This window comes from Triturus cristatus, chromosome 5_1, assembly GCF_964204655.1.
Source record: "Triturus cristatus chromosome 5_1, aTriCri1.1, whole genome shotgun sequence".
Taxonomy (NCBI): Eukaryota; Metazoa; Chordata; class Amphibia; order Caudata; family Salamandridae; genus Triturus; species Triturus cristatus.
The window spans coordinates 710,945,052-710,972,284 of record NC_140587.1 but is presented as its reverse complement, the minus strand read 5'-3'; the positions used below and the strand labels follow the sequence as shown (position 1 = coordinate 710,972,284).

General features: G+C 44.9%; 1 long non-coding RNA gene across 1 annotated transcript in view; it reads right to left on the bottom strand.

Moving 5' to 3' along the window:
• Nucleotides 1-402: 402 nt before the first annotated feature.
• The window catches only part of LOC146831399 (uncharacterized), a 75,887-nt gene continuing 49,056 nt past the window's right edge, over nt 403-27,233 (bottom strand). The window contains exon 5 of the long non-coding RNA XR_014961562.1: nt 403-708. This is a non-coding gene — a long non-coding RNA (uncharacterized LOC146831399). The remainder of the gene's footprint in view (nt 709-27,233) is intronic.

Below are 27,233 nucleotides of genomic sequence, written 5' to 3'. Positions count from 1 at the left end.
GGGCAGATAACCTCCTCCGGGTCCTTCAGGTCCTCCATGTCACTTTGTAATATAAAAAAAGGGTTTGAGATTGCCAAAGCGGGGGATTTAGGGCACAATAGAGTAGTGGAGGTAGCACTCCTGACAGACTTGTTCTCCCCATAGACATGAATTTCAAAGCAACAAAAGAAACAGTTTTTTGAGAAAAAGTTACAAAGAATTGCACAACACAGGCAGTTATAGGAAACAGAAATATGGAAATCCTCAAGTGTAGCTTTATGTTGAAGTTTGCTCAAATATTGTATAATGACTGACCACGATATCAATAATGCCATTTGCATGTCAAAATAGAAGAAAAACAAACATTTGCTAAGTAGCATGCAGCTGAGAGAAGAAAAGTAATCCAAGAGCATTTTATTTTTTGTACCAATAATTATTTGCAGGAAGCTGTGGAGATGTTGGCATTAGGATGCTTTGCAAAAAGACAAAATGGCAGCCGTGAATCCAGTCACGGAGACGAGCCGCAGCTATTAATTTGCAGCAAGCGATGTCAGGTCCTTACTGCGGTCAAATAAAAGCATCATGTGAAGCAGCGTGACCTTGCCAACAAAGCCTTTGGGTCAGGTTGGGTGCCGAGACGCTGCCGGTTAAAACAACGGTCCTCCTTGGAGTTTGGCACGGAGCAGCGTCAACCAGCCGCAATCTTCTTCGGCGCCAGACCACACTCCCCTGAAACAGATGTATGAAGTGTGCACAATAGTATATTAATGTCTAAGGCTGCTTGATGGAAATATGAAATATCAGATAAAGCCAGGAAGCCCTAATGGAAACCAACACCAACATTATAACATTCCTCAGTAGAGTGATGTGAAATATTTCATATGTGCTTGCTGTAGTGAGTGTGCGTTCAAATCAAAATTAGTTCAATAATGGGAGAGCAATGCATGAATATACATATGAAGACGTGTGTGGTGTCTGTGGAAAGGAAATAGGAAACTGTATTAGCACAATGCAGGTTGTCTAGGCAAGCTTAAAGTGGTCTTACAAAAGAAAACAACTGCTCTCAAACTCAGAACAGTATTTAATGAGACATCATCTCACCACACATATTCAATCCATTATGCCCTGACTCTAGTTAAATTCCTGTGTTTACACCTTCTATCCAAGATAAAGTACAAAAGACGCAGACCCGCTCAGAGTAATTTGCGATATATTTTCAATATAGAAGGAGGGGAAAGATAGCAGGACCCACCTCTTGTGAGGTGGGTCCCTAACACACTCAAGTGGGTAAAGAAATAGCATGTTAACCACAACAAGAGCTGCTGCTAGTGTAGTGACCACTGTGAATTTATGGTTAAATTGTGAGTTAGGGCATCTCACAAAATGTGACGGACTGGTCTCACACACCACCTGGTGTCATACTTCATCATTAATCAGTCCTCGCCCTCTAAAACCTTGGTTTGATAGAGGGCGGGCATACACCTGACGACAGGGATGCACTTCTAAACTAAGTGGGGGCCCGTGAGAAAGTGAGTGAGAGTAAAAATCATTATAGTTATCAAATTGTGCTTTAATGTGACTGGTAACTATATGATATTAAAATCAGTGGACGGTGTATGGGGAAATAATTGTCCCCTAACCGTAGTGTAAGCGGTCGACATGTTCCTGCCGTTTTAGCCCAGGTGGGTCCAGGGCTTTCATCAGGATCTTAGTACAAAGAATGGGGGGCTCCGTTCTTACCAACTGGTGGTAGGAAGATACCACTGTGCGGGTGTGACCTGTGTCACTCTCCACTTTTGAAATGGACCCTAAGTTCAAGCCTGGAATAAAAAGTGCAAATAGAATATGTAACAACATAACTGGGTCACGACAGAATACTGAAAACAATACATGCACTGATTCAGTTAATAGTGAGTGACTACTCATGTGACACTCTATTTGTGTACACAATTCAAGAATGATGAAGTGAGATAAGATCTCACTGTTCTTACCCTAAATACCAAAACTACTTGCCACATGGGAGGAGGGGAGAGGAAAACCCCTGTTGTCAAACCCTGTAAAGAAGAACACACAGACCGCAATCGGCGTGAATTGTAGTCGCAGGTCAGAGAAAATAAATAAGTTACAATCATACATGAAAAGACTTAAAAATGAAAAACAGTCATCCTGCATTCAAGCACACTCTTACTGCCTGAAGGAAAGTTTTCCGCATTGCTCCTAGGTGACTGCTCCCAGTCCTCCCCGATGTCGGAATGAAGAAAAAACGTTGTGCTATATATAGTGCCACCTAATTGGATAATTGTTGTTAAGTGGATCAGCACTTAAGGAGAGTATCGTCCGGTGCACAGTTTCCGGTGTCCTCATACGCCTAACGCTTTTAAGTGAGTTTGTGCCTGACCTAGTAATGGCCGTGGTTCGGGCATGCTCAGTGAACAAAAATGAAGCTTAACCCGCCCTTGCATGGGTGTGCCCGAGTGGTGGGAGGGAGTGGTAGTGATGACTTCGCCCTCCCTAGAGCACAAAAGCTGCTGTAGAAAAAAGCTGCGCATGTCTATTGTATCTCGCTGAAGCCGGTACCGCCCAATTGTGGGTGCAGCTACAATAAATCAATGCATGGTGGCTGCGCTGTGCACGCTTATTGTAATGCAGTGACGCCAAGAAACGCCCCACTTTGAGCTCGCTTTTCCTGGTGGTCATGCCCACATACTTGAGGCCGCATTGGTATGTTAGGAGGTACACAACATTCTTCGTGTTGCCGTTGCTGAATTCTCATAATTGCCAGGGTTTTCTGGTGCCTATATCTACCTCCTTTGTGTTCTTCGTGGGGTCGCAGGACCTGCATCCGCCACAGGAAAAGTGACCAAGCCTTTGAAGAAGCCGTACTTAAGGAGATTGAGGAAATAAATTTTCCAAACACTAAAGGGTTCCAGAATCTCACAAAAAAGGAACGTACAGCACTGCAGGGCTTGAAAAATAACCATGATCTTGTAATGAAGCCTGCAGATAAAGGGGGAGCTATTGACATTATGGACCAGGAGATGTACCGAGAAGAATGCAAAAGACTACTCTCAGACACGGCCAGCTATGCCATACACCGGAATGATCCGACAGGTCCACTCATGACCAGAATCAAATACATGGTGGAAGCGGCCCTTAATAACGATTGGATCACCAGACAGGAGGCGGGCTTCCTTGTCAGTGAAGACCCCAGCATGCCCAGGTTCTATACACTTCCAAAAATCCACAAGAATCAGACGCCTCCACCCGGAAGACCCATTGTGTCTGGGATTGGGTCAGCTCTGGAACCTTTGTCGCAGATTTGCTACTGGTTCCAAAGGCCAATTGTAAAAAAAATCACACTCTTACCTCAGGGACACTAAGGATGTCCTTTGCCTGCTACGAGATCTAGAGGTGGAAGCAACTAAGGATCTGTTCATAACAATGGACATAGAGGCTCTCTACACGAGCATATCACAAAGACGGACATTGGAAGTCGTGGAACATATCATCTTGAACATGGACTGGGATTTCATCACTCCCCAACATTTTGTGATGGAATGTGCCGAACTGGCCCTTACAGAGAATTTCTTCGAATTCAAGGATGTCATCTATCACCAAATCACAGGAACATCCATTGGCAGCACCTTTGCCCCTAGCATGGCATGCCACTATGTCCAACAATTTGAGGACGACTATATCCTCAACCAAAACAAGGCATTTCTCAAACATCTGAAAATATGGAAGCGCTACATAGACGACGTGCTGATTGTGTGGAATGGAACAGAGGAAGACGCAACAAAGTTTGTCCAGTGCGTTAACACTAAGGATGATCACCTCAGGTTCACACTCGCGATTAGCAAGGATCATGCAGTATTTTTAGATCTGGATATCACCCTCACTGATGAAGGTATCGTTACAAAGGTACATAACAAAACCACTGGTAAAATGTTTACTCCTCTATGAGAGGTATCACCCTAAGGCCCTGAGACAAAATCTGCCAGTGGGTCAATTTCTTTGAGTCCGAAGGAACTGCTCGAATACGGCAATCTTTGAGGAACAGGCAGAACAACTGGAGAAAAGACTCCTAGACCGTCACTATCCAAAAAAGATGGTGGGAAGAGCAAGAAAAAGAGCAAGAAACAACCCAAGGGAATCACTACTAGAAGATGTCATAAAGGAAGATATCAAGAGACTGATATGTGTGACTACATACACCCCTGCCTCTAACACAGTCCAGAAAATCATCAGAAAAAACGGGCACATCCTAAACAGTGCAGGAAAACAGTGGGAATTACCTCTGTTTGCTTTCAAGCGAAACAAGAGCTTATGCGACGAACTGGTACACGCCAAAATGACGGTCCCTTAAGGAGAAGAACAGCAGGCACTCTGGAGTCAACCACGACCAGTGGGTCACTTTTCCTGTGGCGGATGCACGTCCTGCGACCTCACGACCAACACAAAGGAGGTGGATATAGGCACCAGAAAACCCTGGCAATTACGAGAATTCAGCAACTGCAACACAGAGAATGTTGTGTACCTTCTAACATGCCCATGCGGCCTCAAGTATGTGGGCATGACCACCAGGAAAGTAAAGGTTCGCATTAACGAACACCGGAGCACCATTAGGTGCAAAAAGTCCCATACTAAACTGACACGTCACTTCATTGAGAAGAATCACAAAGACATAGACCTCAGGTGGACAATCCTGGTGGTCATGAAAAAACGCAAATCTCACCTGACAAAAGCCCTACATGTCAGGGAGCAACAATGGGTCCACTGCCTGCAATCCTGGGAAAATTGACTCAATGATGAGATCCCATGGCTTCAGATGGGACGTTAATCAGCAACCTGTGACATTACCTTTGCGGATATACACATAGTACCTTACATTGTAAAAAATCAAACATTCTCTATGAGAAACTTCTTACATCTCTGGTACTCCCTGCACACTCAGCTTTACCAAATTACTAACCTTCAGGGATTTTTTCGACCTAGGTGTAGCCTCCGCATAATCACCTTACTGATATATATACTAAAATAGAATATCATTGCCACCCTACACCATGGCGCCCGTTTTTTTTACGTGCACACAACAAGTGCTCTTTGTTTTTTACAACCCAACTGCAATCAGGCACCACTACCAGGTCCTTTGTCTAACCTCGCGAATGGCAGGCTTTGAGTAGTAAACAGCTTTGCAGTTGACAAGTTCTCAGTATTACACCTCTTGGGACTATCTCTTTGCACTGTAATTTTGAGGCACTGTTATTTATACCAACCCCTGGGGTTTTTTGACATCATTTTTGCATTTTTTTTCCTTTGGAGACACGAAAAACTCCTGTCCCCTGATAACCCACAAATGCTACCTTTATGTAACTTTATTTACCACCTGCTGGGTCATAGTCATTTTCACCCGTGAGCTCAAAGTGGGGTGTTACTTGGCATCACTGCGTTACAATAAGCGTGCACAGCGCAGCCACCATGCATTGATTTATTGTAGCTGCGCCCACAATTGGGCGGTACCCGGCTTCTCCGAGATACAACAGACATGTGCAGCTTTTTTCTACAGCAGCGTTTGTGCTCTAGGGAGGGTGAAGCCATCACTAGCACTCCCTCCCACCACTCGAGCACACCCATGCAAGGGCGGGTTAAGCTTCATTTTTGTTCACTGAGCATGCCCGAACCACAGCCATTACTAGGTCAGGCACAAACTCACTTAAAAGCGGTAGGTGTACGAGGACACCGGAAACTGCGCACCGGACGATACTCTCCTTAAATGCCGATCCACTTAACAACAATTATCCCATTAGGTGGCACTATATATAGCACAACGTTTTTTCTTCATTCCGACATCGGGGAGGACTTTGAGCAGTCACCTAGGAGCAACGCAGAAAACTTTCCTTGAGGCAGTAAGAGTGTGCTTGAATGCAGGATGACTGTTTTTCATTTTTAAGTCTTTTCATGTATGATTGTGGCTTATTTATTTATTTTCTCTGACCTGAGACTACAATTCACGCCGATTGCGGTCTGTGTGTTCTTCTTTACAGGGTTTGACAACAAGGGTTTTCCTCTCCCCTCCCCCCATGTGGCAAGTAGTTTTGGTATTTAGGGTAAGAACAGTAAGATCTTATCTCACTTCATCATTCTTGAATTGTGTACACACATAGAGTGTCACATGTCACATGAGTAGTCACTCACTATTAACTGAATCAGTGCATGTATTGTTTTCAGTATTCTGTTGTGACCTAGTTATGTTGTTACATTTTCTATTTGCACTTTTTATTCCAGGCTTGAACTTAGAGGCCATTTCAAAAGTGGAGAGTGACACAGGTCACACCCGCACAGTGGTATCTTCCTACCACCAGTTGGTAAGAACAGAGCCCCTCATTCTTTGTACTAAGGTCCTGATGAATGCCCTGGACCCACTTGGGCCAACACGGCAGAAACATGTTGACCGTTTACACTACGGTTAGGGGTCAATTATTTCCCCATACACTGTCCACTGATTTTAATATCATATAGTTACCAGTCACATTAAAACACAATTTGATAACTATAATGATTTTTACTCTCACTCTCTTTCTCACGGGCCCCCACTTAGTTTAGCAGTGCATCCCTGTCGTCAGGTGTATGCCCGCCCTCTATCAAACCAAAGTTTTAGAGGGCGAGGACTGGTCAATGATGATGCATGACACCAGGTGGTGTGTGAGACTAGTCCGTCACATTTTGAGAGATGCCCTCACTCACAATTTAATCATAACTTCACAGTGGTCACTACACTAGGAGCAGCTCTTGTTATGGTTAACATTTATTGTCGGAGGCTGCTAGCACCTGGAACCCCACGCGTCTTGTTCCCTTCTCCACGCATCATGGAGCTCATTTGTGATTGTAAAGAAATAGCATGTCATATTCTTCATGTGTGTGTCTGTTTGCACATTAATGTGCCCATATACGATGAACATATTTAGATGGCTCAGGGCTCACTAACTGGATATGTTATGATTGGGTTCTATTATAACTTTTGTGTCAACAAACACATTCTTTACCTTAATAGATCAGTTGGCACAGTTTGGCAGAGGGGGCGCCCTGTAGCACAGTAACTTACTCATCTTACATTTGTAATGTTTCTTGCACTGAACCCTCCCCTTCCCAATTGTATAATGATATTAGTGTCTGATGCATTGAATCTGTGTTTTTGATGCACTCGTCTTGATAGAATGAAGTCAAGGGTGTTTGGGGAAAAAACAATATCAGACCCACTCAGACACCAACATAGGCACTCACACACCCTATCACTGACCCATACAGCCACTCACACACCGACTCACTGACCTATACAGCTACTCACACACTCACTCTCAAAGGTTACAGGTTACAGTTACGAAATAACATTTGAAAAACCTTCAAAATTCACAAAAAAAAAAGGTTACAGGGATGTTATAGTTAGCAAATAACATTAAAAAACCTTAGAGATTCACTTAGAAATGATGTAATATGTGAGGTCATAAGCAGTGCATTGCGGGGGCATAAAGTATAGTTAGTTCAGGTAACTATAACTGCTGAATTTCAGTTATTTTGTACAAGTGAAATCTGAGCCTAATTATAACGTCCCTGTAACCTATGTTTTTTTGAGTGAATTTCTACGTTTTTTAAATTCTATTTCCTAACTATAATGTTCCTGTAATCTTTGTTTTTTTCAGTGAATTTCCACGTTTTTTAAAATTCTCTTACCTAATTATAACGTCCCTGCTGTGTTTAGGTTTTTCAGTGAATTTCAATTTTTTTCTCTAATGTTATTTCCTAACTATAATGCCCCTATAACCTTTCTTTTTTTCAGTGAATTTCTAAGGATTTAAAAATTGTATTTCTACAGTATTATGTCCATATGATGTATAGTTGTTTTAGGTATTTTCTAGAGTTTATTTTTAATACTAAGCATACTAAAATTCTTTTTTTTATAAATATACTTAAAATATGTTTTAAAAGGAAAAGAATCATATATGTACTTAATGTGAAATATTTACATTTTTTGGTAATGCAATTAAACACTTTTTTTCAATTATTTTTTCGTTCCGTGGTACCTCTACAGGTCTGAAAACATAGACGGGACTAGTACTCTATCGTTTATAATCCTGATCATGTGATTGGAATTAATCCGTGAATCCGAATCTCCAGACTGGCCAAAAATTCTATAAATTATTTAAGATATGTACATTCCTCCATTTTCATTAATGACATCACTGACGGTCCCTTCAGGAGAAGAACAGCAGGCACTCTGGAGTCAACCACGACCAGTGGGTCACTTTTCCTGTGGCGGATGCACGTCCTGCGACCTCACGACCACCACAAAGGAGGTGGATATAGGCACCAGAAAACCCTGGCAATTACGAGAATTCAGCAACTGCAACACGGAGAATGTTGTGTACCTTCTAACATGCCCATGCGGCCTCAAGTATGTGGGCATGACCACCAGGAAAGTAAAGGTTCGCATTAACGAACACCGGAGCACCATTAGGTGCAAAAAGTCCCATACTAAACTGACACGTCACTTCATTGAGAAGAATCACAAAGACATAGACCTCAGGTGGACAATCCTGGTGGTCATGAAAAAACGCAAATCTCACCTGACAAAAGCCCTACATGTCAGGGAGCAACAATGGGTCCACTGCCTGCAATCCTGGGAAAATTGACTCAATGATGAGATCCCATGGCTTCAGATGGGACGTTAATCAGCAACCTGTGACATTACCTTTGCGGATATACACATAGTACCTTACATTGTAAAAAATCAAACATTCTCTATGAGAAACTTCTTACATCTCTGGTACTCCCTGCACACTCAGCTTTACCAAATTACTAACCTTCAGGGATTTTTTCGACCTAGGTGTAGCCTCCGCATAATCACCTTACTGATATATATACTAAAATAGAATATCATTGCCACCCTACACCATGGCGCCCGTTTTTTTTACGTGCACACAACAAGTGCTCTTTGTTTTTTACAACCCAACTGCAATCAGGCACCACTACCAGGTCCTTTGTCTAACCTCGCGAATGGCAGGCTTTGAGTAGTAAACAGCTTTGCAGTTGACAAGTTCTCAGTATTACACCTCTTGGGACTATCTCTTTGCACTGTAATTTTGAGGCACTGTTATTTATACCAACCCCTGGGGTTTTTTGACATCATTTTTGCATTTTTTTTCCTTTGGAGACACGAAAAACTCCTGTCCCCTGATAACCCACAAATGCTACCTTTATGTAACTTTATTTACCACCTGCTGGGTCATAGTCATTTTCACCCGTGAGCTCAAAGTGGGGTGTTACTTGGCATCACTGCGTTACAATAAGCGTGCACAGCGCAGCCACCATGCATTGATTTATTGTAGCTGCGCCCACAATTGGGCGGTACCCGGCTTCTCCGAGATACAACAGATATGTGCAGCTTTTTTCTACAGCAGCGTTTGTGCTCTAGGGAGGGTGAAGCCATCACTAGCACTCCCTCCCACCACTCGAGCACACCCATGCAAGGGCGGGTTAAGCTTCATTTTTGTTCACTGAGCATGCCCGAACCACAGCCATTACTAGGTCAGGCACAAACTCACTTAAAAGCGGTAGGTGTACGAGGACACCGGAAACTGCGCACCGGACGATACTCTCCTTAAATGCCGATCCACTTAACAACAATTATCCCATTAGGTGGCACTATATATAGCACAACGTTTTTTCTTCATTCCGACATCGGGGAGGACTTTGAGCAGTCACCTAGGAGCAACGCAGAAAACTTTCCTTGAGGCAGTAAGAGTGTGCTTGAATGCAGGATGACTGTTTTTCATTTTTAAGTCTTTTCATGTATGATTGTGGCTTATTTATTTATTTTCTCTGACCTGAGACTACAATTCACGCCGATTGCGGTCTGTGTGTTCTTCTTTACAGGGTTTGACAACAAGGGTTTTCCTCTCCCCTCCCCCCATGTGGCAAGTAGTTTTGGTATTTAGGGTAAGAACAGTAAGATCTTATCTCACTTCATCATTCTTGAATTGTGTACACACATAGAGTGTCACATGTCACATGAGTAGTCACTCACTATTAACTGAATCAGTGCATGTATTGTTTTCAGTATTCTGTTGTGACCTAGTTATGTTGTTACATTTTCTATTTGCACTTTTTATTCCAGGCTTGAACTTAGAGGCCATTTCAAAAGTGGAGAGTGACACAGGTCACACCCGCACAGTGGTATCTTCCTACCACCAGTTGGTAAGAACAGAGTCCCTCATTCTTTGTACTAAGGTCCTGATGAATGCCCTGGACCCACTTGGGCCAACACGGCAGAAACATGTTGACCGTTTACACTACGGTTAGGGGTCAATTATTTCCCCATACACTATCCACTGATTTTAATATCATATAGTTACCAGTCACATTAAAACACAATTTGATAACTATAATGATTTTTACTCTCACTCTCTTTCTCACGGGCCCCCACTTAGTTTAGCAGTGCATCCCTGTCGTCAGGTGTATGCCCGCCCTCTATCAAACCAAAGTTTTAGAGGGCGAGGACTGGTCAATGATGATGCATGACACCAGGTGGTGTGTGAGACTAGTCCGTCACATTTTGAGAGATGCCCTCACTCACAATTTAATCATAACTTCACAGTGGTCACTACACTAGGAGCAGCTCTTGTTATGGTTAACATTTATTGTCGGAGGCTGCTAGCACCTGGAACCCCACGCGTCTTGTTCCCTTCTCCACGCATCATGGAGCTCATTTGTGATTGTAAAGAAATAGCATGTCATATTCTTCATGTGTGTGTCTGTTTGCACATTAATGTGCCCTTATACGATGAACATATTTAGATGGCTCAGGGCTCACTAACTGGATATGTTATGATTGGGTTCTATTATAACTTTTGTGTCAACAAACACATTCTTTACCTTAATAGATCAGTTGGCACAGTTTGGCAGAGGGGGCGCCCTGTAGCACAGTAACTTACTCATCTTACATTTGTAATGTTTCTTGCACTGAACCCTCCCCTTCCCAATTGTATAATGATATTAGTGTCTGATGCATTGAATCTGTGTTTTTGATGCACTCGTCTTGATAGAATGAAGTCAAGGGTGTTTGGGGAAAAAACAATATCAGACCCACTCAGACACCAACATAGGCACTCACACACCCTATCACTGACCCATACAGCCACTCACACAACGACTCACTGACCTATACAGCTACTCACACACTCACTCTCAAAGGTTACAGGTTACAGGTTACAGTTACGAAATAACATTTGAAAAACCTTCAAAATTCACAAAAAAAAAGGTTACAGGGATGTTATAGTTAGCAAATAACATTAAAAAACCTTAGAGATTCACTTAGAAATGATGTAATATGTGAGGTCATAAGCAGTGCATTGCGGGGGCATAAAGTATAGTTAGTTCAGGTAACTATAACTGCTGAATTTCAGTTATTTTGTACAAGTGAAATCTGAGCCTAATTATAACGTCCCTGTAACCTATGTTTTTTTGAGTGAATTTCTACGTTTTTTAAATTCTATTTCCTAACTATAATGTTCCTGTAATCTTTGTTTTTTTCAGTGAATTTCCACGTTTTTTAAAATTCTCTTACCTAATTATAACGTCCCTGCTGTGTTTGGGTTTTTCAGTGAATTTCTATTTTTTTTTCTAATGTTATTTCCTAACTATAATGCCCCTATAACCTTTCTTTTTTTCAGTGAATTTCTAAGGATTTAAAAATTGTATTTCTACAGTATTATGTCCATATGATGTATAGTTGTTTTAGGTATTTTCTAGAGTTTATTTTTAATACTAAGCATACTAAAATTCTTTTTTTTATAAATATACTTAAAATATGTTTTAAAAGGAAAAAAATCATATATGTACTTAATGTGAAATATTTACATTTTTTGGTAATGCAATTAAACACTTTTTTTCAATTATTTTTTCGTTCCGTGGTACCTCTACAGGTCTGAAAACATAGACGGGACTAGTACTCTATCGTTTTTAATCCTGATCATGTGATTGGAATTAATCCGTGAATCCGAATCTCCAGACTGGCCAAAAATTCTATAAATTATTTAAGATATGTACATTCCTCCATTTTCATTAATGACATCACTGTGAACATATTTACATGTATATATAAGGCACCCTATATCTCTGTTTCAAGAAAGTTACCCATTTTAGCAGGTTTGCGTATCTACGGACCGGATTGGCGAATTTGGCTGCTGATACACTCAAAGCTTCCCTTTTGATTGGATAAATTAGGACCCCACCCAGGTACATGGAAAACGACACCCAAAAACAGCCAGTTCTCTAGCGAAGTCTTTAGAAAGAGGATTGAGAACCAGTGGTGCTCTGCTTTTAGAGAATGCCTGAAGCTGCATTTTCTGTCCAGGATGAACATTCACAAACTGTTCAAGATGAGGAGAAAGTTACACCACCCAGAAGAAAAGAAAGTGATGTCTGGAAGCACTTAATAATACCTTCTGGGGAAAAGAAGGTAAAGCAACAAAATATGTGCAGTGCAATATTTGTGCAAAGCAGTTATCCAGAGGCACTGCAAAGAAGTATTCACATAGTACAAGTTCCATGTGGAAGCACTTAAAAGCAATTCATGAAAGGGTCTACAACCGGATGATGCAGAAGAAAGAAGGTCCAGCAGGACAATGCACCTCTACAGCAGCCTTGGGAGAACCATACTCAGCTGCAGTCATTACAATACCAGCTGCCTGCGAAGAATTGAGTCAGATGGTTACTCACTTTTCTAAGTGCCACATGTTTGTTGCTGTGAAAATATCCTCTGTGGGCGCATACTTCAATCAATCAATCATGCATTTGTAAAGCGCACTACTCACCCGTGAGGGTCTCAAGGCGCTGGGGTGGGGTGGGAGGTGCTGCTACTGCTCAAACAGCCAGGTCTTGAGAAGTCTCCTGAAGGTCAGCAGGTCCTGGGTCTGCCGCAGGTGGATGGAGAGGGTGTTCCATGTCTTGGCGGCGAGGTGGGAGAAAGATCTGCTGCCGGCGGTCGCTCTTCGGATGCGGGGGACGGTGGCAAGAGTGAGGTCAGCGGAGCAAAGCTGGCGGTTCGGAGTATAGAAGGTGAGTCGTTCGTTGAGGTATGCTGGTCTGGTGGAGTGCTTTGTGAGCCTGGATGAGGAGCTTGAAGGTGATGCTCTTGTTGACAGGGGGCCAATGCAGGTCTCTCAGGTGGGGTGTGATGTGGCTGTGGCGGGGGATGTCGCGGATGAGGCGTGCATAGGCGTTCTGAAGCGTTGTAGTCGTTTCTTGAGTTTGGCCGAGGTTCCCGCGTAGAGGGTGTTGCTGTAGTCTGCTGCTGACGAGGGCCTGGGTGACCGTCCTTCTGGTTCCGGTGGGGATCCATCTGTAGATTTTGCGGAGCATGCGGAGAGTTTTGAAGCAGGAGGAGGAAACGGCATAGACTTGCTGGGTCATTGACAGAGATGAGTCCAGGATGAACCCCAGGTTGCGTGCGTGGTCGGTGGGTGTTGGTGCAGCTCCCAGCATGGCCGGCCACCAGGAGTCGTCCCAGGTGGAGAGGGCGGATCTGGGAATGAGGACCTCCCTCTTGTCCGAATCCAGTTTCAGGCGGCTGTTCTTCATCCATTCGGCAACGGCCTTCATTCCTTCGTGAAGGTTGGTTTTGGCGGTGGTGAGGGAGAGGATCAGCTGAGTGTCGTCGGCGTATGAGATGATGTTGAGGTCGTGCGATCGGGCTATGTGGGTGAGCGGTGCCATGTAGATATTGAAGAGTGTCGGGCTGAAGGATGATCCTTGGGGCACGCCGCAGATGATCTTGGTGTCTTTAGATCGGAATGGAGGGAGGCAGACACTCTGGGTTCTGCCGGTGAGTTCAGGGCTTGGTCACGGATCCCTGCGTTGTGCAGGCGTGTGCGTAGGGTGTGGTGGCAGACATGTCGAAGGCGGCCGACAGGTCCAGGAGGATGAGGGCTGCGGTTTCTCCTTTGTCCAGCAGGATCCTGATGTCGTCGGTGGCGGCAATAAGGACGGTTTTGGTGCTGTGGTTGCTGCAGAATCCAGATTGCGACCGGTCCAGGATGTTGTTCTTCTCGAAGAAGAGGGTCAGTTGCCTGTTGACAATCTTCTCTATGACATGTGCCAGGAACGGGAGTAGGGAGATGGGCCCGAAGTTCTTGAGGTCCTTAGGGTCCGCCTTGGGTTTCTTGAGTAAGGCGTTAATATCGGCATGCTTCCAGCTCTCTGGGAAGGTGGCGGTCTCGAGTTCTTGATGATCTTGCGGAGATGGGGTGCGATGGTGGAGCTTGCTTTGTTGAAGATGTGGTGCAGTCAGGGGTCTGATGGTGAGCCGGAGTGGATGGTGTTCATGATTTTGATGGTGTCGTCGTCGTTGATGTGGGTCAAGGAGGACAGGGTGTCGGTGTGGCTGGGGGGCGGTGACTCTGAGGTGTCTGTGGCTGTCGGGGGGGGCCTGGTTATTGAAGCTGTCATGGATGTCTGCGATCTTTTGGTGGAAGAAAGTGGCTAGGAAGTCGCAGACGTCTTGCGATGGCAGGATGTCAGTGGAATTGGAGCTGGGGTTGGAGAGTTCCTTCACGATGTTGAAGAGCTCTTTGCTGTTGTGTGCGTTGCTGTCAATTCATTCCTTGAAGGAGGTCCTTTTGGCGGTTGGGATGAGTTGGTGGTGTCTGTGGATGGCGCTCTTGTGGGCTGCATTGCTGTCCGGTGTCTGTTCGTGGTGCCACTTCTTCAGGTCTGCTTGGATGCCTGGAGGTCGGCGGTGAACCAGATGGCTTTTCTGTCAGTGCATCTGTTTGAGGGTTTCTTGATCAGGGTAAGAGTGTTGGTGCAGTCGCCGATCCATTGCCTGAGGTTGCGGGTGGCAGTATCGGCGTTGGCGGTGTCAGTTGGTGGGTTTCGGGCGAGGGTGGCGATTAGCTGGTCTTCGGTGATTTTGCTCCAGCTGCGATGGGGGGTCCGTTGTGTGTGGTGGTGCATGGTGGGTTTCTCGAAGGTGAAGTGGATGCAGTGGTGGCCGGTCCAGTGGAGTTCGGTGGTGTGGCTGAAGGTGACGTGGTTGCTGACGGAGTGAGTGGCAGTTGTGACGAGCTGTTTGAGTCCGAGGTTGGCGAGGTTGTCAAGCAGGGTGGTGGAGTTGCTGTTGTTGGTGTTCTCGAGGTGGAAGTTCAGGTCTCCGAGGAGGATGTAGTCCGTGGATGCAAGGGCGTGCGTGCTGACGAAGTCGACGATGGAGTCGCTGAACTCTGGCCAGGGTCTGGGGGTCTGTAGACGATGGTTCCTCTGAGGGTGGTGTTGGGGTCGATGTGGATCTGGAAGTGCAGGTGTTCGGCGGCGCTGCAGGTGTCGTCGGTGCAGGTCGAAATACTGAGGGTGTTCCTGTAGACGAGGGCGATGCCTCCTCCTGCTCGTTGGTGCGGTCCCTGCGGGTGATCTTGTAACTGTCCGGGATGGCTATGGCGATGTCGGTTGCCGAGGAGGGGTTCATTCAGGTCTCCGTCAGGAAGGCGACGTCCGGGGAGGATGAGTCGAGTAGTTCCCAGAGTTCGATGACGTGCTTACGGGCGGAGCGGTTGTTGAGTAGTATGCATCTGAGGTGTGTTGTAATTTACTTGCATGATAGAATATAGAACACTTAGTTGTCTTAGCAATAGAATGTAAAACTTATGAGCTGATGTGAGATCAGGATTCTGACTTGGAGATATGCTGGAGAGCAGACCTGTTTGTGTCGGTGGTTGTATTAGAATAAAGCCTACTTTGGATTCAACTCGCATCACTGGCTTTTATTACTGGCGTCGAGTAGCACTTGATTGGGGACAAGCTACAACCATCGATTACCCTGTGAACCCAATTTGTTTATGGATCGGCGGATTGTCGGATTTGAAACGGATTTAAGGACTCAAAGACTTTCTCTTCACTCGCACATGGACACCTTGTTATCGAATCCAATCTAAACGTCACATATTTCAAAAGGAATTTTGTTATTTATTCCTTCATGAGGACTTCTTCATATGTGGGAAGTAAGTAACTGACTTTCAAAATTGCTTACTTTCAAAATTCCTTCGCGAGCCTCTGCGCACTCCACAGCATCTCACGCAGCGCATTCGTCTCAGCTGCGCGTCGACATTCGGAACCTCACAGCAACGCTGACGCTCACGCACACGCACACGCTTCTCAGCGTAGCGGCCATATTGGATTGGGCCACTTTCAATGGATTATATAAATCGTGCAACTATACGCGCACTGAATTGAGAAGTGATTTCTTCTTCTCACAGACAGCGCGGTATGAAGTCTCATCGTCTTGATTGACTTATCAACTGCTTGTGATAGCTATATTACGGTGAGGGATTTATATATATATATATATATTTTTTTTTTTAAATTGGATTTTTTCTTCTTCTTCTATGGTTTTGCTGTGTGTACTAAACAATTTTGGACTATAGAACAAAAAAAAAAAGGAAAAAAGGGAAAGGAGAATAATTTGGAGATGGCCACTGCTTCCAGCATGTCTCAACCTCCAGCGTTTTTATCGGAGAAAGGTGAACCGATCCTCCCCTGGAAAAGGTGGAGGAACCTATTTGACTCTTACTTAGTAGCAATTGGGGGAGAAAAGTTTTCAGCGCTCAGGAAACAAGCCATACTGCTACATATCTGGGTGTGGAAGGCAGAAACACTTATGACAGCATGGACCTCTTAACTATTGGTAATGGTGAGGGTGAACCTGCTGATGTGTACGAGATGTCTATGACTATGTTAGAACGATACTTTGGACCACGAATTAACGTTGTTTTAGAACGACATAGGTTTTTCACATGGGTCCAAGGTCCTACTGAACGTGTGGGTACCTATGTGGCTTCTCTAAAAACGCTAGCACGAACTTGTGATTTTGGTGATTTATCGGATTCTCTGGTGAGAGATCAACTAGTAAGGTGCACCAATAGCTCAAGAGTACAAGGAAAACTACTGTCCAAAAATCCCACATTGACAGAGGCTATTGCGATTGTGGAAGGTGTTGAAAACACTTCATCGTGGGTGAAGGAGACAAGGAAAAATCGTGAGGATTGTGACCACAATCATAGTGAAAATACAAAGAAAAGTCAATAAAGTGTCCACTCCATGTCAGAATGTGACGCTGATGATGAATTTTCTGAGAACATTGCTAAAGTGTCATCAGGGACAAAGAATAAAGGCATTTTGAAAAATGCTCAATCTCGCACTACTTCTAGCAAAGAGGTCCAACTCCGCAATGAACGTGATCCTCGACAACAACGTCCTTCTGACCGAGAGAGGAATAATAGTGATAGTCAGAGAATGCGTTGTTACAGATGTGGAAGTTTCTCTCACTCATCCAGTTTTCCCAACTGTTATGCTAGGGAATCCGCGTGTATTAACTGTGGGATCAAGGGGCATTCTGCCCGTGTTTGCAAGTCTTCAAAGAAAAATCGTAATGTGGAGAATTCCTCTGACGCTATTCGCATGGTAGTCATCTCTAGTGTTTCAGAGGGTGAAGGCAAGGTGGACTCTGAGAAAACTGTGATGCCATTTCGTAGTATTACTGTGGATGAACACAATTTTAATGTTGTGGCTGACTCTGGTTCTCCATTTACACTGATTGGGGACAAAATATGGGACAAAGTGGTTGGGCTAGAGAATGTGAAACTTCAGCCGCCGGATATTTCTCCTTTCAGTTATGAAGGGTCTCGTGTGGATATTGTGGGTTATGTGACTGCAAGAATTGTATTTAAGCATAAGGAGACCATGGGGAAAGTATATGTGGCAGTGAGGGGAGATAATTTTCTCGGTTGGAGGCATCAATGTGACTTAGGCATAATTTTAAATCCCAATGACAAGAACCCAGAAAATCAGGTCATGTTGATGGATGAAATGTGTGCGAATTCACATGGTCAAATTTTGTCTGTTGATGGAGTGGATGTTAATGAGAAGTATTTCAAAGACTTTCCAGAAGTGTTTTCTGATGCTCTTGGGTGTCTTAAGGGTTTTGAGTATCGAATTATTTTAAAAGATTCAGCCAAACCCTGTGAGCATATGGTACGGAGAGTACCAAATTTGATGGTTGGGCCACTGAAACTGGAACTGGAAAGATTGTTAAAATTGGGAGTGATTGAAGAGATTGAAGCTTCAGAGTGGTTAGCTCCAGTGGTTTTGGCACCCAAGGATGGTGGTTCTGCTGTGAGGATGTGTGTGGACTTGCGCGGATTGAATGAATGGATCTGGGTAGATCGTCAACCTCTTCCAAATATTTCAGCGTGTATAAGTTTACTGAAGGGGGCCAAGATATTTAGTGTCTTGGACTTTTCGTCCGCTTACCATCAGGTAAAACTCTACGAGCATTCCAGACACCTGACGTCTGTTGTCACTCCTTTGGGGGCGTATCAATTTTTGAGAATGCCTTTTGGGTTAGCCTCAGCGGCGGCTTGTTTCCAGAGGATAATGAAGATGATACTTGGAAATCTTCCTAATGTCTTGTTTTTTCAAGATGATATTTTAGCCTATGGAAGATGTGAAAGTGAGCATGAGGAAGTTTTGAGATCTGTTTTGAGTAAGTTGAGTGAGAAGGGGCTTACAGTTAAGAAGGACAAGTGTCGAATTGGGTTGAGATCGGTAACTTATCTTGGGCATGTTATTTCTGGTGAGGGTATACAACCCAAATTGCAGCTTGCTGAAAGCATAGTCAGGGCTCCTGCACCTCGTGACAAGGAACAAGTTAGGTCTTTTCAAGCCATGGCAGAGTTTTACTCTAAATTTGTGAGAGGGTTTGCCAGTGTAGTTGAGCCAATCAGAGTATTGTTAAAAAAGGGAACGCATTTCGTTTGGACGTCAGAATGGGAGAGAGCTTTTAATTTGGTTAAGTGTGAAATTGGAAAGATGCCGACATTAGGTCATTTTGATACCAAGCTGAAGACCATCCTTACAACAGATGCCAGTCTTAAGGGGTTGGGAGCGGTACTTTCTCAGGTGGAGGATGGAGAGGAGAAAGTTATGGCTTTTGCCTCCAGGGCCCTTAGAGATGCAGAGGTCAATTATTCTTGTATTGAGAGAGAGGCACTTAGTGTGTATTGGGCAATACAACATTTTACATTTTATTTATGGGGGATTCCATTCATGGTGAAGTCTGATCATCGCCCCCTTGTTCAAATTTTCTCAAGCTATCATAGTGATCACATGACTCTTAGGCTTAAGAGATGGAGTGAGGGTTTGCAGGAGTTTAACTTCCGCGTACACTATATCTCAGGTTTGGATAACAAGTCAGCTGACTGTTTGTCTAGGTTGCCGGTGGACTCCGAAAATGTGAGTGATGAGTTGGAGTGTGTAAATTGGGTGATGGAAAATTCACTATTGAAGTAAGAGTGGTTATCTTGTGCTGTTAAAGATAAAGTTTTCAATTCTCTGAAGGACATGGTATCCAAAGGTTGGTCAAGTTACAAAGATCTTGATCCAGCAGTGAAGCTATTTTGGTGTGTAAGGGATGTTTAGTTGTTTTAGGTATTTTCTAGAGTTTATTTTTAATACTAAGCATAGTAAAATTTATTTTGATTTGTAATGTAGTTTTTTTAACTACAGAGATTCTTTTTCTTATAAATATACTTCAAATATGTTTTAAAAGGAAAAAATCATATATGTACTTAATGTGAAATATTTACATTTTTTGGTAATGCAATTAAACACCTTTTTTTCCAATTATTTTTTCGTTCCGTGGTACCTCTACAGGTTTGAAAACATAGACGGGACTAGTACTCTATCGTTTTTAATCCTGATCATGTGATTGGAATTAATCCGTGAATCCGAATCTCCAGACTGGCCAAAAATTCTATAAATTATTTAAAATATGTACATTCCTCCATTTTCATTAATGACATCACTGTGAACATATTTACATGTATATATAAGGCACCCTATATCTCTGTTTCAAGAAAGTTACCCATTTTAGCAGGTTTGCGTATCTACGGACCGGATTGGCAAATTTGGCTGCTGATCCACTCAAAGCTTCCCTTTTGATTGGATAAATTAGGACCCCACCCAGGTACATGGAAAACGACACCAAAAAACAGCCAGTTCTCTAGCGAAGTCTTCAGAAAGAGGATTGAGAACCAGTGGTGCTCTGCTTTTAGAGAATGCCTGAAGCTGCATTTTCTGTCCAGGATGAACATTCACAAACTGTTCAAGATGAGGAGAAAGTTACACCACCCAGAAGAAAAGAAAGTGATGTCTGGAAGCACTTAATAATACCTTCTGGGGAAAAGAAGGTAAAACAACAAAATATGTGCAGTGCAATATTTGTGCAAAGCAGTTATCCAGAGGCACTGCAAAGAAGTATTCACATAGTACAAGTTCCATGTGGAAGCACTTAAAAGCAATTCATGAAAGGGTCTACAACCGGATGATGCAGAAGAAAGAAGGTCCAGCAGGACAATGCACCTCTACAGCAGCCTTGGGAGAACCATACTCAGCTGCAGTCATTACAATACCAGCTGCCTGCGAAGAATTGAGTCAGATGGTTACTCACTTTTCCAAGTGCCACATGTTTGTTGCTGTGAAAATATCCTCTGTGGGCGTATACTTCAATCAATCAATCATGCATTTGTAAAGCGCACTACTCACCCGTGAGGGTCTCAAGGCGCTGGGGTGGGGTGGGAGGTGCTGCTACTGCTCAAACAGCCAGGTCTTGAGAAGTCTCCTGAAGGTCAGCAGGTCCTGGGTCTGCCGCAGGTGGATGGAGAGGGTGTTCCATGTCTTGGCGGCGAGGTGGGAGAAAGATCTGCTGCCGGCGGTCGCTCTTCGGATGCTGGGGACGGTGGCAAGAGTGAGGTCAGCGGAGCAAAGCTGGCGGTTCGGGGTATAGAAGGTGAGTCGTTCGTTGAGGTATGCTGGTCTGGTGGAGTGCTTTGTGAGCCTGGATGAGGAGCTTGAAGGTGATGCTCTTGTTGACAGGGGGCCAATGCAGGTCTCTCAGGTGGGGTGTGATGTGGCTGTGGCGGGGGATGTCGCGGATGAGGCGTGCATAGGCATTCTGAAGCGTTGTAGTCGTTTCTTGAGTTTGGCCGAGGTTCCCGCGTAGAGGGTGTTGCTGTAGTCTGTTGCTGACGAGGGCCTGGGTGACCGTCCTTCTGGTTCCGGTGGGGATCCATCTGTAGATTTTGAGGAGCATGCGGAGAGTGTTGAAGCAGGAGGAGGAAACGGCATAGACTTGCTGGGTCATTGACAGAGATGAGTCCAGGATGAACCCCAGGTTGAGTGCGTGGTCGGTGGGTGTTGGTGCAGCTCCCAGCATGGCCGGCCACCAGGAGTCGTCCCAGGCGGAGAGGGCGGATCTGGGAATGAGGACCTCCCTCTTGTCCGAGTTCAGTTTCAGGTGGCTGTTCTTCATCCATTCGGCAACGGCCTTCATTCCTTCGTGAAGGTTGGTTTTGGCGGTGGTGAGGGAGAGGATCAGCTGAGTGTCGTCGGCGTATGAGATGATGTTGAGGTCGTGCGATCGGGCTATGTGGGTGAGCGGTGCCATGTAGATATTAAAGAGTGTCGGGCTGAAGGATGATCCTTGGGGCACGCCGCAGATGATCTTGGTGTCTTTAGATCGGAATGGAGGGAGGCAGACACTCTGGGTTCTGCCGGTGAGGAAGGAGGTGGTCCAGTTCAGGGCTTGGTCACGGATCCCTGCGTTGTGCAGGCGTGTGCGTAGGGTGTGGTGGCAGACGTGTCGAAGGCAGCCGACAGGTCCAGGAGGATTAGGGCTGCGGTTTCTCCTTTGTCCAGCAGGATCCTGATGTCGTCGGTGGCGGCGATAAGGGCGGTTTTGGTGCTGTGGTTGCTGCAGAATCCAGATTGCGACCGGTCCAGGATGTTGTTCTTCTCGAAGAAGAGGGTCAGTTGCCTGTTGACAATCTTCTCTATGACTTGCGCCGGGAACAGGAGTAGGGAGATGGGCCCAAAGTTCTTGAGGTCCTTAGGGTCCGCCTTGGGTTTCTTGAGTAAGGCGTTAATATCGGCATGCTTCCAGCTCTCTGGGAAGGTGGCGGTCTCGAAGGAGTTCTTGATGATCTTGCGGAGATGGGGTGCGATGGTTGAGCTTGCTTTGTTGAAGATGTGGTGCAGTCAGGGGTCTGATGGTGAGCCGGAGTGGATGGTGTTCATGATTTTGATGGTGTCGTCGTCGTTGATGTGGGTCCAGGAGGACAGGGTGTCGGTGTGGTTGGGGGGCGGTGACTCTGAGGTGTCTGTGGCTGTCAGGGGGGCCTGGTTGTTGAAGCTGTCATGGATGTCTGCGATCTTGTGGTGGAAGAAAGTGGCTAGGAAGTCGCAGAGGTCTTGCAATGGCAGGATGTCATTGGAATTGGAGCTGGGGTTGGAGAGTTCCTTCACGATGTTGAAGAGCTCTTTGCTGTTGTGTGCGTTGCTGTCAATGCATTCCTTGAAGGAGGTCCTTTTGGCGGTTGGGATGAGTTGGTGGTGTCTGTGGATGGCGCTCTTGTGGACTGCATTGCTGTCCGGTGTCTGTTCGTGGTGCCACTTCTTCAGGTCTGCTTGGATGCCTGGAGGTAGGCGGTGAACCAGATGGCTTTTCTGTCAGTGCGTCTGTTTGAGGGTTTCTTGATCAGGGTAAGAGTGTTGGTGCAGTCGCCGATCCATTGCCTGAGGTTGCGGGTGGCAGTATCGGCGTTGGCGGTGTCAGTTGGTGGATTTCGGGCGAGGGTGGCGATTAGCTGGTCTTCGGTGATTTTGCTCCAGCTGCGACGGGGGGTCCGTTGTGTGTGGTGGTGCATGGTGGGTTTCTCGAAGGTGAAGTGGATGCAGTGGTGGCCGGTCCAGTGGAGTTCGGTGGTGTGGCTGAAGGTGACGTGGTTGTTGACGGAGTGAGTGGGAGTCGTGACGAGCTGTTTGAGTCCGAGGTTGGCGAGGTTGTCAAGCAGGATGGTGGAGTTGCTGTCGTTGGTGTTCTCGAGGTGGAAGTTCAGGTCTCCGAGGAGGATGTAGTCCGTGGATGCAAGGGCGTGCGTGCTGACGAAGTCGACGATGGAGTCGCTGAACTCTGGCCAGGGTCCGGGGGGTCTGTAGACGATGGTTCCTCTGAGGGTGGTGTTGGGGTCGATGTGGATCTGGAAGTGCAGGTGTTCGGCGGCGCTGCAGGTGTCGTCAGTGCAGGTCGAAATACTGAGGGTGTTCCTGTAGACGATGGCGATGCCTCCTCCTGCTCGTTGGTGCGGTCCCTGCGGGTGATCTTGTAACCGTCCGGGATGGCTATGGCGATGTCGGTTGTCGAGGAGGGGTTCATCCAGGTCTCCGTCAGGAAGGCGACGTCCGGGGAGGATGAGTCGAGTAGTTCCCAGAGTTCGATGACGTGCTTGCGGGCGGAGCGGTTGTTGAGTAGTATGCATCTGAGGTGTGTTGTAATTTACTTGCATGATAGAATATAGAACACATAGTTGTCTTAGCAATAGAATGTAAAACTTATGAGCTGATGTGAGATCAGGATTCTGACTTGGAGATATGCTGGAGAGCAGACCTGTTTGTGTCGGTGGTTGTATTAGAATAAAGCCTACTTTGGATTCAACTCGCATCACTGGCTTTTATTACTGGCGACGAGTAGCACTTGATTGGGGACAAGCTACAACCATCAATTCCCCTGTGAACCCAATTTGTTTATGGATCGGCGGATTTGAAACGGATTTAAGGACTCAAAGACTTTCTCTTCACTCGCACATGGACACCTTGCTATCGAATCCAATCTAAACGCCACGTATTTCAAAAGGAATTTTGTTATTTATTCCTTCATGAGGACTTCTTCATATGTGGGAAGTAAGTAACTGACTTTCAAAATGCTTACTTTCAAAATTCCTTCGCGAGCCTCTGTGCACTCCACAGCATCTCACGTGGCGCATTCGTCTCAGCTGTGCGTCGACATTCGGAACCTCACAGCAACGCTGACGCTGACGCACACGCACACGCTTCTCAGGGTAGCGGCCATATTGGATTGGGCCACTTTCAATGGATTATATAAATCGTGCAACTATACGCGCACTGAATTGAGAAGTGATTTCTTCTTCTCACAGACAGTGCGGTATGAAGTCTCATCGTCTTGATTGACTTATCAACTGCTTGTGATAGCTATATTACTGTGAGGGATTTATATATATATATATATATTTTTTTTTTTATTGGATTTTTTCTTCTTCTTCTATGGTTTTGCTGTGTGTACTAAACAATTTTGGACTATAGAAAAAAAAAAGGAAAAAAGGGAAAGGAGAATAATTTGGAGATGGCCACTGCTTCCAGCATGTCTCAACCTCCAGCGTTTTTATCGGAGAAAGGCGAACCGATCCTCCCCTGGAAAAGGTGGGGGAACCTATTTGACTCTTACTTAGTAGCAATTGGGGGAGAAAAGTTTTCAGCGCTCAGGAAACAAGCCATACTGCTACATAATCTGGGTGTGGAAGGCAGAAACACTTATGACAGCATGGACCTCTTAACTATTGGTAATGGTGACGGTGAACCTGCTGATGTGTGCGAGATGTCTATGACGATGTTAGAACGATACTTTGGACCGCGAATTAACGTTGTTTTAGAACGACATAGGTTTTTCACAAGGGTCCAAGGTCCTACTGAACGTGTGGGTACCTATGTGGCTTCTCTAAAAACGCTAGCACGTACTTGTGATTTTGGTGATTTATCGGATTCTCTGGTGAGAGATCAACTAGTAAAGTGCACCAACAGCTCAAGAGTACAAGGAAAACTACTGTCCAAAAATCCCACATTGACAGAGGCCATTGCGATTGTGGAAGGTGTTGAAAACACTTCATCGTGGGTGAAGGAGACAAGGAAAAATCGTGAGGATTGTGACCACAATCGTAGTGAAAATACACAGAAAAGTCAAGAAAGTGTCCACTCCATGTCAGAATGTGACGCTGATGACGAATTTTCTGAGAACATTGCTAAAGTGTCATCAGGGACAAAGAATAAAGGCATTTTGAAAAATGCTCAATCTCGCACTACTTCTAGCAAAGAGGTCCAACTCCGCAATGAACGTGATCCTCGACAACAAAGTCCTTCTGACCGAGAGAGGAATAATAGTGATAGTCAGAGAATGCGTTGTTACAGATGTGGAAGTTTCTCTCACTCATCCAGTTTTCCCAACTGTTATGCTAGGGAATCCGCGTGTATTAACTGTGGGATCAAGGGGCATTATGCCCGTGTTTGCAAGTCTTCAAAGAAAAATCGTAATGTGGAGAATTCCTCTGACGCTATTCGCACGTAAGTCATCTCTAGTGTTTCAGAGGGTGAAGGCAAGGTGGACTCTGAGAAAATTGTGATGCCATTTTGTAGTATTACTGTGGGTGACAACAATTTTAATGTTGTGGCTGACTCTGGTTCTCCATTTATACTGATTGGGAACAAAATATGGGACGAAGGGGTTGGGCTAGAGAATGTGAAACTTCAGCCCCCGGATATTTCTCCTTTCAGTTATGGAGGGTCTCGTGTGGATAATGTGGGTTATGTGACTGCAAGAATTGTATTTAAGCATAAGGAGACCATGGGGAAAGTATATGTGGCTGTGAGGGGAGATAATTTTCTCGCTTGGAGGCATCAATGTGACTTAGGCATAATTTTAAATCCCAATGCCAAGAACCCAGAAAATCAGGTCATGTTGATGGATGAAATGTGAGCGAATTCACATGGTCAAATTTTGTCTGTTGATGTAGTGGATGTTAATGAGAAGTATTTCAAAGACTTTCCAGAAGTGTTTTCTGATGCTCTTGGGTGTCTTAAGGGTTTTGAGTATCGAATTATTTTAAAAGATTCAGCCAAACCCTGTGTGCATAAGGTACGGAGAGTACCAAATTTGATGGTTGGGCCACTGAAAATGGAACTGGAAAGATTGTTAAAATTGGGAGTGACTGAATAGATTGAAGCTTCAGAGTGGTTAGCTCCAGTGGTTTTGGCACCCAAGGATGGTGGTTCTGCTGTGAGGATGTGTGTGGACTTGCGCGGATTGAATGAATGGATCTGGGTAGATCGTCAACCTCTTCCAAATATTTCAGAGTGTATAAGTTTACTGAAGGGGGCCAAGATATTTAGTGTCTTGGACTTGTCGTCCGCTTACCATCAGGTAAAACTCTACAAGCATTCCAGGCACCTGACGTCTGTTGTCACTCCTTTGGGGGCGTATCAATTTTTGAGAATGCCTTTTGGGTTAGCCTCAGCGGCGGCTTGTTTCCAGAGGATAATGAAGATGATACTTGGAAATCTTCCTAATGTCTTGTTTTTTCAAGATGATATTTTAGCCTATGGAAGATGTGAAAGTGAGCATGAGGAAGTTTTGAGATCTGTTTTGAGTAAGTTGAAAGAGAAGGGGCTTACAGTTAAGAAGGACAAGTGTCGTATTGGGCTGAGATTGGTAACTTATCTTGGGCATGTTATTTCTGGTGAGGGTATACAACCCAAATTGCAGCTTGCTGAAAGCATAGTCAGAGCTCCTGCACCTCGAGGCAAGGAACAAGTTAGGTATTTTCGAGGCATGGCAGAGTTTTACTCTAAATTTGTGAGAGGGTTTGCCAGTGTAGTTGAGCCAATCAGAGTATTGTTAAAAAAGGGAACGCATTTCGTTTGGACGTCAGAATGGGAGAGAGCTTTTAATTTGGTTAAGTCTGAAATTGGAAAGATGCCGACATTAGGTCATTTTGATACCAAGCTGAAGACCATCCTTACAACAGATGCCAGTCTTAAGGGGTTGGGAGCGGTACTTTCTCAGGTGGAGGATGGAGAGGAGAAATTTATGGCTTTTGCCTCCAGGGCCCTTAGAGATGCAGAGGTCAATTATTCTTGTATTGAGAGAGAGGCACTTAGTGTGTATTGGGCAATACAACATTTTACATTTTATTTATGGGGGATTCCATTCATGGTGAAGTCTGATCATCGCCCCCTTGTTCAAATTTTCTCAAGCTATCATAGTGATCACATGACTCTTAGGCTTAAGAGATGGAGTGAGGGTTTGCCGGAGTTTAACTTCCGCGTACACTATATCTCAGGTTTGGATAACAAGCCAGCTGACTGTTTGTCTAGGTTGCCGGTGGACTCCGAAAATGTGAGTGATGAGTTGGAGTGTGTAAATTGGGTGATGGAGAATTCACTATTGAAGTAAGAGTGGTTATCTTGTGCTGTTAAAGATAAAGTTTTCAATTCTCTGAAGTACATTGTATCCAAAGGTTGGTCAA